General features: G+C 48.5%; 1 protein-coding gene across 1 annotated transcript in view; it reads right to left on the reverse strand.

Annotated features, from left to right (window-relative positions):
• Window positions 1-17,015, reverse strand: part of LOC115073750 — a 51,789-nt gene that overhangs the window by 16,906 nt on the left and 17,868 nt on the right. Inside the window, exon 3 of the mRNA XM_029572887.1 lies at window positions 11,570-11,672. The gene's annotated coding sequence lies outside the window, so the exon portion shown is untranslated. The remainder of the gene's footprint in view (window positions 1-11,569; window positions 11,673-17,015) is intronic.

The following is a 17,015-nucleotide window of genomic DNA, read 5'->3' on the forward strand; positions in this document are numbered from 1 at the left end:
ACTCTGCAATTGCTGTACCCAGCGAAGACCCACCCTTAAGGCGAAACTACTGCACAAGGCAGCACCCCCCCACCCCCCAGGGTGAACACCTAGAAAATCTTCTTGAGCTGGACTTCAAGCTTATGATCCTGGAGATCCTTCAGTGCTGTCGCGCCTGTCACCGGGATGGTGGTCTTAGGTAACAGCGGACACCGCCGCATCCACCTTAGGAACTCTGAGTAGATCCAGAGTTCTTCAGGCAAGGGGTACAGCTTATCCATAGCTTTGCTGACTTTCAGACCCAAATCCAGAGTGTCTCACTCCCGAAACAACAAGTTGGTGACAAAGATGAAAGGGGAAAGACTTGGTTGGGCCTCAAAGACCTACCATGACAGGATCAATGCTCCGGAGGGATGTCCATGCCCAATTCCTCCAGGACCGCGGGAATAAGTGGTCCTAACTCGTCCTTTCTGAAGAGATGGACCACCTTAGGGTCATCCCCGTCCACCCCATGGGGTCCTGACTAGAAAACTGATCCTGGTCACCCACAGGGTCTGCCCCCGGCGGGGCTTGCTCCTGAAATCCTGCTCCTCCGGTTCAGAAACCTCAGAGGGTAGGAGGACCTAAGATGTTCCTTGCTATTTGAATTTCAGCGATTTATATAATGCCACACACAAAACGTAAGGCGAAATGAAGAGGGGTAATGACAAGTTCACCCTCAAACCATCTACAGCCATGACACAAACGCCGGGAGGCTTGGTCGCTGAAGGAGCGATGAGGAGCGAAATCTCTCCCCTCTGACCCTTGACACAACCTTAAGCCCCGGCGCGCCGACCAGACCCGTTCCCCCACTGTGCCACGTCCCCAGAAGAGTGCTCAGACCACTGCAGCCAAGATTACATGGTGCAAGGCTCTCCTTCACGGACCATGGGCATCCAGATCACTGGCCAGGTCCACTCTATCATTGCATCCAACGCAGCAGCTCGTGGAGTCCGCAGCGGCTTCTCCTGTTAATCTACAGGAGAATGTGGATGTGCTGCAAAACCGGGAGACCCCAGGAGAGAAGATGGGGGTTCCAGCATTTGGATAGCACGAGGTCTGGAGCAGAAAGAGAGGAAGAGCAAAATCCTTGTGTAAGGGAAACAGCTATCCCCAAAACATATGAACAAGGTAGGGGAACGGGCACAAATGTGAGCTGGCTCAGTGTGCTGCAGCAGCTGGCTCAGTGTGCTGCAAGCAGTCAAAAAAGCAAACAGAATGTTAGGAATTATTAGGAAGGGAATGGTTAATAGAACGGAAAATGTCATAAAGCCTCTGTATCGCTCCATGGTGAGACCGCACCTTGAATACTGTGTACAATTCTGGTCGCCACATCTCAAAAAAGATATAGTTGCGATGGAGAAGGTACAGAGAAGGGCAACCAAAATGATAAAGGGGATGGAACAGCTCCCCTATGAGGAAAGGCTGAAGAGGTTAGGGCTGTTCAGCTTGGAGAAGAGACGGATGAGGGGGGGATATGATAGAGGTCTTTAAGATCATGAGAGGTCTTGAACGAGTAGATGTGACTCGGTTATTTACACTTTCGAATAATAGAAGGACTAGGGGGCAATCCATGAAGTTAGCAAGTAACACTTTTAAGACTAATCGGAGAAAATTCTTTTTCACTCAATGCACAATAAAGCTCTGGAATTTGTTGCCAGAGAAGGTAGTTAGTGCAGTTAGTGTAGCTGGGTTCAAAAAAGGTTTGGATAAGTTCTTGGAGGAGAAGTCCATTAATGGCTATTAATCAATTATACTTAGGGAATAGCCACTGCTATTAATTGCATCAGTAGCATGGGTTCTTCTTAGTGTTTGGGTAATTGCCAGGTTCTTGTGGCCTGGTTTTTGGCCTCTGTTGGAAACAGGATGCTGGGCTTGATGGACCCTTGGTCTGTCCCAGCATGGCAATTTCTTATGTTCTTATGTTCTTATGGGGAAAGGAGACTCCAAAAGCTCTTGCATTAGAGACTGTAAGATTTAATCCTTCTTCGACTACTATGGAAGATATATGTGGAGCATTAAAATCTATTGAATCTTCCCTGTCGTCGTTGTCGCAAATAACAATGGACACTAAAATCCAAGTCTTAATAAACACTAGTTTATTATTGACATACAATAAAAAAAAATGGAAGAAATGGATAAAAGAATTACCACAACAGAAAAGATCTCACAGAACTTAGTAAAATCAGAAATGATGGTTAATAAAAGATTAGAAACTTTGGGAAACGCTTTAAGAGTTCACAATTTGAGGGTTTCAAATTTCCCATTGATCAATATGTTATTACCTATGGAACTCTTTAAAACATACATGTAAAAGATATTAAAACTTCCAGAATCAGCATTTCCTGTTATAACCAAGATTTATTACCTTCCACAAGTTGCCTCAGGTGACCATATAGAGAGAAATCAATCTGCATCCTTGGAAATTTCTGATTTGTTGGAACTTTCAATTGATACAGAAGATACCCAGAGAAGACCAATTTTGGTATCATTTGCATAAGAACGTAATAATACTCTGAAATTATTCTTTCGAAACAGGCAATCTTTGTTTTATGGGCATAAGATCTGGATTTACCCAGATCTGACCAGACCTACACAAATAAAAAGGAAACATTTTCTAATGCTGAGAAAAGTAGTTAGGAGCGAAATTTATATTACGTTATCCTTGTAAACGTTTCATAAATTATAATACTAATTATGTTTTCTTTGAGAAAGAACATTTAAGAACTTTTTAGGAGTCTCAAACCCAGAAGTGACACAATTGGGGATCGCATTAGAGAGATGTTGCATGTTCTAAGCCGGATGATTTTTTTCCAATAAGTTTAAGTTTTTTCCTTCGATTGATTCGCTCTGTTATTTCTGTCCTCCTCAATATTTCCTTTATCTAGGTACAATGCAACTAATGAGAGATTTGTATTGCTTAAAGATTGTGCTGTATTTCTCTAGCAAGATATATATACGTTTGTTATACTATTGTAAACATGTTTGAAAATTAAAAAAAAAACCTCAGAGGAGGAATCCACCACCGGGCGGGATGAGGCGGTCCGAAGGGGGCGCTTAGCCTTCTGGCCCCCTTCCCCCTCCAAAAGCTTGGGCCTCTTAGGGTCCCGCATGCTGAGCTTGGCCATGAGGAACCGCGTTATTTTCCGTCTGCCTTTTTGCTGACCTCCTCACCTTAAAAGCTTTATGCAGCAGCAGAATAAAATCTGAAGGAAAAGAAGAGAAGGAGTCTGAAGCCCTCCCTGGGGCTCTCCCCTGCCGGCAACGTTAGTCCTTCCAGCAGCACGCCCCCCCCTCGACCCCCCCCCCCCCCGAGGCTGCCCGCTGCAGGGGTAAAGGAAGGGAGGGAATGCCCTTCCCTCTCTGCGGTCTATGTCGCCGCGCGAAATGCTGACAAAATGGCGTCCATTCCCGCACTCAGCGGGAACGGCTCCAGCGAGGTAAGCCGCGGTCGCCCGAGCCCTGCAGGCTCCTTGTGCGACTTGAAACCTCCCAGACCACGCGGCATGACCGACAGGCTCTGGGAAACGGCCGGCTGAAAAAGGGAGCAAGCCCGTGGTGGTGCAAAGCAGCGCTGGAGAAACAAGCCTGCGTCAGTGGAAGCAGTGTCGGCAGGAGCGGAGAATCAAGCCTGGCAGATAAAAAAAAAAAAAAAAAGAAAGAGCTTATCAAACCTGGAAAGTGTAGTCTCGGGTCCTGTCCTCGGGGGGTAAGTGAGCCGGGCTCCTGGTATCACCTCAAACGCAGTCGGGAACACAGGGTAACAGGGTTCTCAACCCCTAACACCCACCACCTCGAATACCAGGGGGTGGCCCCAACGGGACCTGCCAACCTCCTGGGAGGGTCGAGAAAATCCTCTTCACGCTCTTTTTTTTTTTTTTTTTTTTTTAAACAAAGACTACTAGGAACACCTCACTATCCTATCCCTCACAACTGTGTCCTGTCTCTTTTCTCCTTTTTTTTTTTTTTCTAACTACAGACTAGGGTTTTGCACATCCACTATCTGCTGGAGACAGAGAAATACTGACGGCTGTAGGTGACACCTCAGGGTATAGAGCAGAGTCACTCAAAACTTCTCTGTCTCCATCTGCTGGTGGGGAGGCAAAAACCCAGGAGTCTGGACTGATCCAGGTACGTACAGGGAAAGGCTGAGCAATTACACTGCGGGATGCCTGGAGCTCAGACCCATCACATGGGACACTATATGGTAATAGCAATACATTGTCTGACATCAGCATGGTGTTCACAAACTGGTAAGGGTTCGTCTCAGCTCCAAACTCCTTCAGTGCTGACCAGCCCTAGACTGGAGGGCTTGGAATTAGTGTGTGTAATAATTTCTGTTTTGTGTTGTAATTCACTTTGAGCAAATCAATGGAACAGGAAAGAAGAAATAATGCAGACAATGATATCTGAGGATGCGATGATAGAGTGGACCTGGCCAGTGATCTGGACGCCCACGGTCCGTGAAGGAGAGCCTTGCACCATGTAATCTTGGCTGCAGTGGTCTGAGCACTCTTCTGGGGACGTGGCACAGTGCTCGGTGAGTGGAAACAAGGAATGGCAATGATTTACAGAAATAACTGAAAGCGTCTTCAGCCAGCAGGGTTACAGAAAGCTTCCCCGCCTCTGCACCTCCTAACTTGTAGCAACAGCTGCTAGCAGCACATGAAAACAAACATTTCCAGATGCAGTTCTTGGATGTGTTGTAATAAATTAAAAAAAAAAAAAAGAAAAGTGTAATGGGATAGCGAAAGTAGGATCAAACATCCACATTCAAACATCCTGGTAGTATTGGCATCTATTTTTCTGTATACATAGAAATTTAGAAATATACCCCCACCACCCTCCCCCTGCCCTTTTACCATAATCATAAGCTTGTCCCAGAGAGATGATCATATCAATTGGAGAAATTACTTACCTGATAATTTCGTTTTCCTTAGTGTAGACAGATGGACTCAGGACCAATGGGTATAGTGTGCTCCTGATAGCAGATGGGAGACGGAGTCAGATTTCAATCTGACGTCAGCCCTAGTACATATACCCCTGCAGGAAGTTCAGCTCCTCAGTATTCTCCTCGAAAAACATTGTGGATATATGTGTGACTGACTGATTTGAATAACTTGATTAACTTTATAACTTGGTTAACGATTAATTTGAACTGGTTGAATTGGCTATAGCTGGAGACCGCCAGTGCCCTCAACCGGGAAATGTCGACACCCGGTAGGATGGGTGTCCTAGATGAAGGAAAGCATGGCTTACCCTTGATTCACTCGCTCCCAGGGATGTCCCCTGAGAATTCCATGAATAACGGCAGCCGTGGGTGGGATGCTGAGTCCATATGTCTACACTAAGGAAAACGAAATTATCAGGTAAGTAATTTCTCCATTTCCTAGCATGTAGCAGATGGACTCAGGACCAATGGAATGTATAAAAGCTACTCCCGAACCGGGTGGGAGGCTGCCCGTGGCCCACTTAGTACTGCCCTTGCAATTGCTGTGTCCTCCCGAGCCTGAATATCCAGGCGGTAAAACCTGGAGAAGGTGTGGATGGAGGACCATGTCGTCGTCACCCTACAGATCTCGGCGGGTGACAGCATCTTGGTTTCCACCCAGGACACTGCCTGGGCTCTCGTAGAATGGGGCCTTGACTTGTAAAGGCAGTGGCTTGCCTGCTTCCATGTAGGCCGCCTTGATGACTTCTTTGATCCAGCGGGCTATGGTTGCCCGCGAGGCCGCTTCCCCTTGTTTCTTCCTGCTGTGAACAACGAATAGGTGGACCATCTTTCGTACGGATTCCGACCTTTCCAGGTATCGGACTAGGAGCCTGCCGACATTGAGATGTTGTAGACTTTGAGCCTCTTCCGAATTCTTATGCTCGTCTGGTGATGGTAGCGAGATGATTTGGTTGAGATGGAAGTGAGACACCACTTTGGGGAGAAATGACGGAACTATGCGAAACTGGATGGTTCCCGGGATGAGTCTGAGGAACGGTTCCCGGCAGGACAGTGCTTGTAGCTCGGATATACGACGAGCTGAACAGACTGCCAGCAGGAAGGCTGTCTTCAGTGTTAATGGAGAGACAGGCCGCGGAGAGGTCTGAAGGAGGTTCCTGCTAGGAAATCTAGGACCAGTTTGAGGTTCCAAAGAGGCACCGGCCACTTTAGGGGTGGTCGGATGTGCTTGACTCCTTTCAGGAAGCGGGAGACATCCGGGTGAGAGGCTATGCTGCCGCTCTCGCTCTTGGTTCCGTAGCATGATAAGGCCGCCACCTGTACCTTGATGGAGTTAAGGGACAGTCCCTTCTGTAGTAATTCCAAAATCGCAGGAATTTTGACTCAGTGTGGTATGATGTCGTGGTCCTCACACCAGGATTTGAATACTCTCCAAATCCTTATATATGTTAGGGATGTGGAGAACTTGTGTGCTCGGAGTAGGGTGTCAATTACTGCCCCCAAGTATCCTCTCCTCCTTAGGCGAGTCCTCTCAATGGCCAGACCGTAAGAGAGAATAGAGCTGGATCCTCGTGGAAGATCGGTCCCTGTTGAAGCAGGTCTCTGTGTGGAGGTAGCGGCAGAGGGGCCAGCAGTCTTCGCATGTCTGCGTTCCATGGTCTTCTTGGCCAGTCCGGGGCCACTAGAAGTACTGGCCCCTATGGTGTTCTATCTTGTGGATGATCGAGCCCAATAGGGGCCATGGCAGGAAGGCATATAACAGAGTCTCCTGTGGCCAGGGCATCGATTCCCTGGGACTGGGGTTCTCGCCTGCAGCTGAAGAAACTGGGTACCTGGGCGATGGACCGGCTTGCCAGGAGGTCCATGGTTGCTGTTCCCCAACGGTTTACTATCAACTGGAATACTGTGGTTGACAGTTTCCATTCTCCTGGATCTAGACTCTCTCTGCTGAGGTAGTCCACTGCAACATTGTCTTTCCCGGCAATGTGGATGGCTGAGATCTCTTGAAGATTCACTTCCGCCCATGACATTAGGGGTCTATTTCCAGAGACACCTGTTGGCTTCTGGTTCCTCCCTGACGGTTGATGTAGGCCACTGTTGTGGTGTTGTCAGACATTACTCTGACCGCTTTGCCTCGGAGTCTGTGACCAAACCTTAGGCAGGCTAGTCTGACTGCCCGGGCTTCTAGGCGATTGATATTCCATCCTGACTTTTCTTTGCCAGGCGCAGTTAGCGCCTGGCAGTGTGCTCCCCATCCTGGAAGGCTGGCATCCGTGGTGAATAGGATCCAGGTTGGTGAGGATAGTCTCGTTCCCTGGCTCAGATGGGCTTCTTGTAGCCACCATCGTAGTTGGGCCCGAACTCTGTCTGGGAGCTGAAGCCGTACAGTGTAGTTCTGGGAAAGTGGATGCCATCATGATAGTAGTGAGCATTGTAGAGGTCTCAAGTGAGCCCGTGCCCATGGGACTACTTCCAGTGTGGATGCCATGAGGCCGAGAACCTGTAGGTAATCCCATGCTGTGGGGCGAAGTTCGCTCAACAGGGTTCGTAACTGGGTCATCAGTTTTGATCTCCTTGTCGGTGTCAGGATGACCTTGTCTTGTTTGGTGTCGAACCGAACTCCCAGGTATTCTAGAGATTGGGAAGGCTGCCGGCAGCTCTAGTTTGTGTTGACAACCCACCCGAGGCTCTCCAGTAGAGTTTTGACTCTGTTGGTTGCCTGGTGGCTTTCCTCTGGGGATTTCGTTCTGATCAGCCAATTGTCTAGATAAGGGTGCACACGGATTCCTTCCTTCCTCAGTGTTGCTGCCACCACCACTATGATCTTGGTGAACATCCGGGGTACAGTGGCTAACACGAAAGATAGTGCCCGGAACTGGTAGTGACTGTGCAGGATCGAGAAGCGTAGAAAACGCTGATGCTCTTGATGGATAGGAATGTGTAGGTAGGCTTCAGACAGATCCAGGGAGGTAAAGAACTCTCCCGGTTGTATCGCCCTTATTACCAAGTGTAGGGTTTCCATGCGGAAGTGGGGAATCTTCAGGTAATGGTTGATCGCCTTGAGGTCCAGGATAGGTCTGAACGTTCCTTCCTTCTTGGGAACGATAAAATAGATGGAATAATGGCCAGTATTTATTTGTTGTGGAGGCACCAGTGTTATAGCCTCTAAGGCTAGTAATCTGGTCAGTGTAGCTTCCACTGCCATTCTCTTGGAAGGGTCATGGCAGGGAGATTCCACAAACTTGTCCGGAGGGAGGTGGTGGAAATCCAGGTAATATCCCTCTTGAATGATGGATAGGACCCACTTGTCCGAAGTTCTCTCGACCCATCTTTGGTAGAATAGGGCCAGTCTGCCCCCTATGGCTTCTCCCTGTGGATGGGTCAGCTGATCTTCATTTTGGGGTGCGGCTGGGGCCCGGGCCCGAGGTGGCTTTTATTGTGCTTGTTCCGAAAGGACTGGCTCCGGCCTGTGGGACGGGCCGCTTAATATGAGCTTCTATATGGGTTGAAGCGCTGTGATCCTCTGCCTCTGGAGGTCCGGGGGAAGGATCGCTGGTTTCTCTTATTCCTGTCCTCTGGTAGCCGCGGCAGTGGGGACTCGCCCCACTTGTTGGCTAGTTTCTCTAGTTCGCTCCCGAACAGGAGTGCTCCCTTGAAAGGCATCCTTGTGAGAGTCTAGTTTTGGAGGATGCGTCGGCTGACCAGTTTCGGAGCCAGATTTGTCTTCTGGCTTCCACGGCGGATGAGACTCCTCTAGCTGCCGGGCATACCAGATCCAAATCGGCGTCCGCGAGGAATGATACGGCTAGTTCCAGAGCTTCCCCAGGAGTGTTGTTCCTGGTCTGCGCTAAGCAGGCATGTGTCACCATGGCACAGCAGGCCGTGATCTGAAAAAGACATAGCGGAGATGTCAAAGGACTGTTTGAGGATAGATTCCAGATGTCTGTCTTGAGCATCCTTGAGTGCTGCTCCTCCCTCCACTGGGATAGTAATGCGCTTCGAGACCTCGCAGACCATGGCATCCACTTTCAGACATGCCAGGATATCTTTGGCGGCGGGGTCCAGAGTTTACATGGCTGCCAGAGCCCAGCCCCCTTTGAACGTGGTTTCTAGGGCCTCCCATTCCAGGTCGATTAGTTGCTGGACGGCTTGTAATAGTGGGAAATGGCGGGAGGTCTGACGAAGTCCCTCCAAAAGTGGGTTTGGCTTAGGTTCCCCCGAGGCGCTTGTGCCCGGGATGGCAAACTCTTTCAAGCTGTGCGTGACCAGGTCGGGAAGTTCGTCCTTGGTGAAGAAGAGTCTCATGGTTCGATGGGGTTCTGTCCCCGGAGGGAGTTCCCCTTCCTCCAGGAGTTCTGACTCCTCATCTGAGATGTCTGTGTCCCCGAAGGTGGGGCTTCTGGGCGGTGGGATCACTTCCCTGGGCATAGAGGGTCCTGACATGTTGAGGTCCTCTGGTGGTGCCTGTGACTGCATTGTAGGAGGCCCCAGTTGCATGTGGATGAAGGTATGCAAACCTTTGAAGAATTCCACCCAGGAGATAAAAGCTGGGTCTAGACTAGGGGGCGCCGTGTCCCTGGGAAGCCCCGTTTGAGGGGGGGTCCCGCTGTGTGATGCTAGGTCCGGCGTATCGCTCGAAGGACTGTTTTCTATCCTCTTGGACATGACAGTCTACTACAGCTATCAACTGAAACAGCATGTAATATATCAGGATATTCAGTATGCCCCTGCCTCCCTTCTCTTTTGGTTTGATATGAAATAGACTTAGTCACCCTGGAAAGAGGTGAATAAGGAGAAAAAGATCTCTAAAATCTGAACCCACATTAACACCTAAATATCTAAATTTTTCCCTATCCCATCTAAAGGGAAACACTCCTTAGTAACTGAGCCTCATGTGCTGGCAGAAATATTCCCAGGATTTCCAATTTGTCCATATTTACTTTAAAGCCAGAAACTTTTCCATAGACTTCCATCTCCTCCAAAATAGCTTCCAGAGAGCTCCCATAATTGTAAACATTATATAGTCCACATATAAAGAGGTTTTATAAAGAATGAAAGAAGAGCAGGATTTGAGGGAGATTGTATCTGATGATATTCAGGTGGCCAAAATGGTGGATAAGACGATGGCAAATGCCAGAAAGAAGCTTGGCAGCAATGGGAGAAGAATGGTCAGTCAAAAAAAGGGAGGTGACATTGCCCCTGTACAGGTCCCTGGTGAGACCTCACTTGGAATACTGAGTACAGTTCTGGAGACCCCACCTTCAAAGGATATAAACAGGATGGAGTCGCTCCAGAGGGTGGCTGCTAAAATGATCAGTGGTCTTTGTTCTAAAGCATATGGGGATAGATTTAAAGATCTAAACATGAACATCCTAGAGGAAAGGTGAGATATGGGGAGACAGGATAGAAACATTCAAATATCTCAAAGGTTTCCATGCACAGGATGGGCCTCTTTCAATGGAAAGAAGACTCTAGAACGAGGGATCATGGGATGAGGGTGAAAGGGAGGAGACTCAGGAGTAATCTTAGGAAATATTTCTTTACAGAAAGGGTGTTGGATGCACAGAACAGCCTCCCCATAGAGGTGGTGGAGACAAAGACAGTATCTGAATTCAAGAAGGCATGGGAGAGCCAGAGGATTTCTGAGGAAGTGGTAGGGAATATAGATGGGCAGACTAGATATGCCCCAACATTGCTTTTCTGCCATCATATTTCTATGTAGATACACCTTAAGGAGCACCTGTTAACACAGTATTGCATCCAGCCACACAAACATTTTGTTTCTTGCTTAACAGCACTGACACTCACAGAAAGAGGCAGTTCTAGTTCAGAGCAAGACGGTAATCTTCCATGGCTAGGAAGGGCGACAGCCACATTCAGCAGGTCCCACGGATTCATGGGTTGGAAGGATACATCATTTCATGGAGCGAGGAAGACCGCTCCGTTCAGCAACTATCGGGGATTCATGGAACATGAATGGAAGGAGATCGCCTCGTTCGGCAGCTGTAGGAAAATTGGATCTTACCTGCTAATTTTCATTCCTGAAGGGATGGCAGGGATGCATAAACCCAGGAGTCTGGACTGATCTGGGTGCGTACAGGGAACAGAGATTTAGGAGGTAGGGGAGGGACACCGTCCCATTCAGCATGCCCTGATGCTCGGATTCATCAATGAAGAAGTTATGACTCTTCTCATTGGTTCCTAGAACATGTGCAGAAGTGGCTGCTGGCCTCACCATTTTATGGCTCTGTGCTGTCAAAGCACTTCCCCAAGAATAACGTGGCCCTCTGGGGATTGCACAAGTCTGCTCCCCATCACAAAGACTGATAACCCTGTCTTCCTGCACTGTCCACAGGATAACAACGCTCTGTTTACCCACACTGACCCCACCCCAAGCCTCCCTTCCCCACCCAGGTACACAGATTAATAACCCTGTCATCCTGCACTGTCCAGAGGATAACACCGCTCTTAGCCGACCACTGGCACACAGATTGATCCAGGAAGAGAATGGGACTCTGGCCATCAAGGAAGGCTGTAACAAACATCAGATCCATCCTCCTACCCATGACCAAACACTTTCAGACCAGTGCATGCTCTCACCTGTATGAGGAAAGTTATATCCAGGAGCAGCCAACAGAGAATGCGTCACACACAGGACAAGGAGAGGCAGGCACCGGAGCACTGACCACAGAGATGCACAAGCCTGTACAGGACCGAGAGAGAGAGGAAAGTTACACACATTCAAGGCAGACGGTAATAGAACCCATGAGGGAAGGGGCACTATTGGGCCTGGTGTTTATCAACAGGGAAATCAGCCAGACGGGGATATCTAAACTTCACCAATGCTCTCATTTAAATATACCCAGCAAAGCAGAGAGGGATCACACGAAAGTCAAAGTCCTTCACTTTAGGAAGATGTGGGGGCGAGTCCTTAAGGAGCTGCTGGCAGAGTGAGATCTTTATGGGCTAAAATAAAAGGATCCATTAGAAAGGCAACAAATCTGGGTTAAAATAGAAAACAAAAGGGAAACAAATCTGGTTTTCAAAAGAGGGGGCGGAAAATTGCAAGCAAAAAGATTAGCATTCCCAGGTGGACAAGAAGAGTATCTGGAAGAGCTGAGAAGCAGGGAAGGCAGTCAGGACATGGAGGAAAAATGAGCGAAGGGAGGCAAATGAACTTACCAGTTCATTTCTTTCCAAGTCCCGACAGACCAGCAGGATTACGCTCGCTCACCAGTATTTGGAGGCAGAATATTTCCTTTTGTTCTGACATCAGCAACCTCTATATTCTGGGATAGCAGGGTATTAAGTCAGTAGCCTATGCCCTATCTTCTTTTCCCTCTACTACTGCACTTTGCTCCTCTTTTATCCACTACATTTGTCAACAGGAGTTGAAAATGGCCAAATTAAAAGAAAAGATAGAGAAAAAAATGAAAATAAGTTGAGATATCCAGATCAGGAAGAGTACCTTCTGTTCTTACTTCTTTATAGCCCCTTCCTCCTTTCTCTGAGAAGAAAAAATGGGCTTTTTTTTTTTAGTTTGCCGCTGATAGAGGGAGACTTTTCCAAACTCTACGTTAATTAAATCCTCCTCCCTTTCCATGTTTCAAAGCAAGCGAGAAAAAAACCAAAACAGAGTTTTCCCAACTAGTTACTTCCTTGGGAAAGGTTCTGGACTGGTTTGTCAAGACTCAAGAAAAGGAAATTAACTGATAAATTTAAATTTCACCTTCCTCTTTCCTGCACATCAGTCTAGACAAGTGGGACATGACTTGGATTGGCCACTGATGGACACAGAAATGCTGGGCTTGATGGACCCTTGGTCTGACCCAGTATGGCATTTTCTTATGCCCAAGTAGTGCCTACTCTAGGTGGGATGAGGCCTCCATGGCTTCTAAAGTTTTCTGTCAAATGTTGCCTCCTCTCTTGCTTGCAGACTCAGCCTATAATGCTTCTACCCAACCTTTCAATGAGTTTAATGCCAAGCCCTTGTCTCGGCCTTCCTGCAGGATGTTTAGAATCAGTTGCACCTGCGACTTGAACAAAGCAACATCTTTCTCCCTGCACCAAGTAACAAACAGCTTCCACTCTCGAAAGGGTTGAGACTACTGTGTCTGAGCAGCCATTATTTCTGTTTTGACTTTTCAATAGGAAAGCTGTAAATAAATAAGGTCATGGATCTTTCATCAGTGTCAGGCCCTGGCAGAGAAGGCCCCTGATGTCTGCTAGTCTGAGCAGCCTTTTCCTACTCAGTTTTACCAACTCTATGAACTACTGATGCCTGGGCTAATCCAGCACTACCAGAATGACCTAGCCATTGTGGTCTGCACAAGGTCCTTGAAATCACTGGCCAAGGTGGGAAAACGTAACACAGTTTGTCCATCAGCAATAGCTGAATCAGTACATCTAGTCCTTCTGAACCTTTTTCTCAGGCTCAGCTGAAAAATGTCTTGGCCTTTTGACGGGTAGTCATCAGGTCCCAGTTTGGGCTGCCCCCCTCCCCCCCACCACCCCATGCTCGCAAATATCTCATTGGACAGCTCCCATTCTCCTGGATCCAGCTTCTAACAACTGAGATAGTCCATCTGCTTGCTTTCCATTCCTACTATATGACTCGCCGTCAGTCCTTCTAGGTGGACAGTCTGCTTGTTTTCTGTTCTTGCTATATGACTCGTTTTCAGTCCTTTTAGATCGACTTCTGCTTGTGGTCCATTCCTGCAATGACTCTCCGTCAGTCCTACCTAGGTGGATCTCTGCCCAGCTCATCAGACCTCTTGCTTCTCTAACTGTAGGCTCCAAGTGCCCCCTTGCCTGTTCACATTTGCTACTGCCATAGCATTGTGCAACAGCACTCTTACAGTTTGTCCCTTCAACCCGGGGAGAAAGCTGTTGAGTGGCAGGCTGATTGGACTCATCTCTAGATGGTTTAGCATTCAGGAGGCTTGTGTTGTTGACCATCTGACCTGCACTATTTGCCCTTTGCAATGAGCACCCCCCCCCCCCCCCAGCCCACCAGGCTGGCAGTAGTCACCATATCACCCACTTTGGCGGATCCAGACTTATTCCCACTAACAAAATGGCATCGTCTAATCACCACTGGAGGCTCCCTCCTGACCTCTGCTGGTAGGCCAAATCTCTTCTTGTAGTTATGAGCTGCAGGGACCACTGTGCTACTATAGCCTTTTGCAAAAGATTTGTGTATGTGTACCCTCGCCCAGGGAACCAGATCTATGGCAGTGGCCACTGATCCCTGAACCTGCAGAGATAGGCCCTCGCCTTGAACTGTCTGCTTGCTACCAATTTCTTCACTTGTCTCTGCAATTTTGAGATCCTTTCCTTAGACAGGAAGACCTTCCTTAACTTCACATTGAAGCATGCTCCTAGATATACCAGGAATTGGGAAAGCTGAAAATGAATCTTGGATAAGTTCATCCCAGTGCTCAACTTGGACAACTCGAGGGCATAACCCTGTTGAACAATCTCTAGGACCCATCTGTCCTTCATAATATAGATCCACTCCTCTTACAATCTCAATAAACAGCCACCTACTGGAGGAAGTGAGACGTAGACACACAAATACTCCTTTGGAACCTCAGAGCTCCCGCACTTCGGGAGACTCTCTTTTCTGTTTCCCCTCTGGCTACCCCAAAAATGTGGCCTAAATTGGGACCACTCCCCTTGTGGGTATGACCCCATAACTGGCCTATATTGCCTTGTCTTTTTGGGGCAACCCTTAAAGGTTCTTGCTGCTGCCCTCTTCCCTGTCCCCGATGTCCTAGTAGTCTGAGGTTTGGGATTTTCTAGGTCTTTCCCAAACAATAAGCAACCTTTAAAAGGTAGACTGCTTAAACGAACCTGGGAGGGATCTTCTTGCAATAACTGTGGCCACTTGCTTGGACAAGGTCCTAATTAAATTATACTACATGTCCACTACAAACATTGCTCCCAATTCTACTTTGGCAACTTCTGAATCTGCATCACCTCTCCTTCATCGTTACTTACATGCACTTGCTGTAGCTACTTCACCATTGCTCTAGCTATATATGCACCACATATTGCCACCTGCAGAAATAAGCTGGCTAATTTAAAGAACTTCTTTAGGAAAGACTATCTTATGGTCCTGGCATCCCTGTCAGCAGTGCCCCCTTCTACCGGAATCATGGTTTTCCTGGTCACTGCTGTGACTGAAGCATCCATTTTTGGAACTTTAAATAATTGTTCTATCTCCTTTTGCTGTAGTGGATATACATTTACCTATCGTATTCCTGACCCTTAGGGCTATGCTGGGTTCTCCCATTCTGCCATCATCATTTCTCTGATGGCTGACTGAGGGGAAAAGGCTCTGGCTGGTTTCCTATTGCTGACGAGGATTGGGTCCCCATGACCCTTATCTTCCTTGGTTAGGTCCAATGACTGTTCCACTTTAGCTATGAGTGAAACCAGCTCCTCTTTCTAAAAAGCCTAACCTCAGCATCATCATTTTCCTGCAGATCACCTTCCCTTGTGAGTCCATTCCTGAGCCCTGCAGATGTCTCAAGTCCTCCATGCTCAGGCTCTGAGAACTCCAAGCTTTGGTGAAACATCTGGGGCGCGATATATCTCCTTCCCCAGTTGGGATCTTTTAGCTCCTGCCAATTTCTCCTCAGGGCTGCATGGGATTGATCTAGAGCCTCTGCTTTTAATAACTGCCTTACCTTTCATTTCCCTGTATGCCCTGAAGAAATCTATTTCTACCTCACTCGCTGCCTTCACTGTTCACTGGAATGAGACCTACCTCATATTCTGTGTCAGTGTCTATGCCCCAGCCTGGGCACCTCTCCCGGGTTGTTGCTCCTTAAGCTTCCCGCTGTGCCGGTGTTAGCTCTTCCTGCAACATGCCTTTCATGTCTACCTCACCGATCTGGATTCCCAGCTCTAATACTCCCAGTCATACTTGCTTCTCTCTGGGGTATCGCACCAAACACAGGAGCCCACTATTGACCTTTGCTTGCGCTTCCTACAAATGAAACATTTCTGCCACTATCTGCAGGGGGTGGGGGGTTTCAAGGCACTTCTCCTCCAGCTTTCTCTCTCTCTCTCACCCAGCACTATGTAGGCATTGAATATAATACAGCCAGGCCCCAAATGGGAATTTGACTTCAGAAGGGAAGAACAGCTTTACCTGTTGGCTCTTTGCCACTGCTTCTTTCCCTTTCCTTTTTTTCATTCTGCTATCCCAGCGCAGCCACCACCTAGCTGGCAACACTGACTTAATACCCTATCAACCTAATAAATGAAGGTTGACCGACGTGCCACAAATGCGCCGTAGAGAGCAACTCTACTGCGCATGTGCGAGCACGTCGGTCACAGCAGAGCGTCAGCTGCTTGATAACATGGCGGCTGCAGAAGCGGCGGCATCGGCAAGGGGCAGTGGCGGCGGCATCGGCGAGGGGCAGCGGTGGCGGCAGCATCAGCGAGGAGCGGCGGCATCGGCAAGGTGCAGTGGCGGCGGCGGTATCGGCGAGGGGCAGCGGCGGCATCGAGCAGTAGCAGCGGCGGCGAGAAGCAGCGAACCCGGTGGTGAGGGAGGAGAGAGTGAGGGGGAGGGGAGAGGAGGGAGTGAGAGGGGAGGAGGGAGAGTAGGGGGGAGGGAAGGAGAGTGAGGGGAGGGGTGAGAGGGAGAGGGGAGGGGTGAGAGGGAGGGAGAGTGAGGGGAGGGAGAGAGAGTGAGGGGAGGGGTGAGAGGGAGAGTGAGGGGAGGGGTGAGAGGGAGGGAGAGTGAGGGGGCGAGGGTTGCCCGTTTTAACGGGCTTAACGGCTTGTCCCAGAATATATAAGGCTGAGGTCAGAAATAGGGAAGAAGTTCTCTGCCTCCACCTACTGGTGACAGAGCATAACCCCACTTAACATAAAAACAGAAATGACGGCAGAAAAGGAGCAAATGACCCACCCAGTCTGCCCAGCAAGCTTATGCCAGCATCTGCCACACTGTGCATGCTTATCAGTTTCCCAGAACGAAAAAGTCAGGACATTCATTGGATGCTGTTTGAATTCAATTTCCTTTAAC

This window comes from Rhinatrema bivittatum, chromosome 1, assembly GCF_901001135.1.
Source record: "Rhinatrema bivittatum chromosome 1, aRhiBiv1.1, whole genome shotgun sequence".
NCBI classification, from domain to species: domain Eukaryota; kingdom Metazoa; phylum Chordata; class Amphibia; order Gymnophiona; family Rhinatrematidae; genus Rhinatrema; species Rhinatrema bivittatum.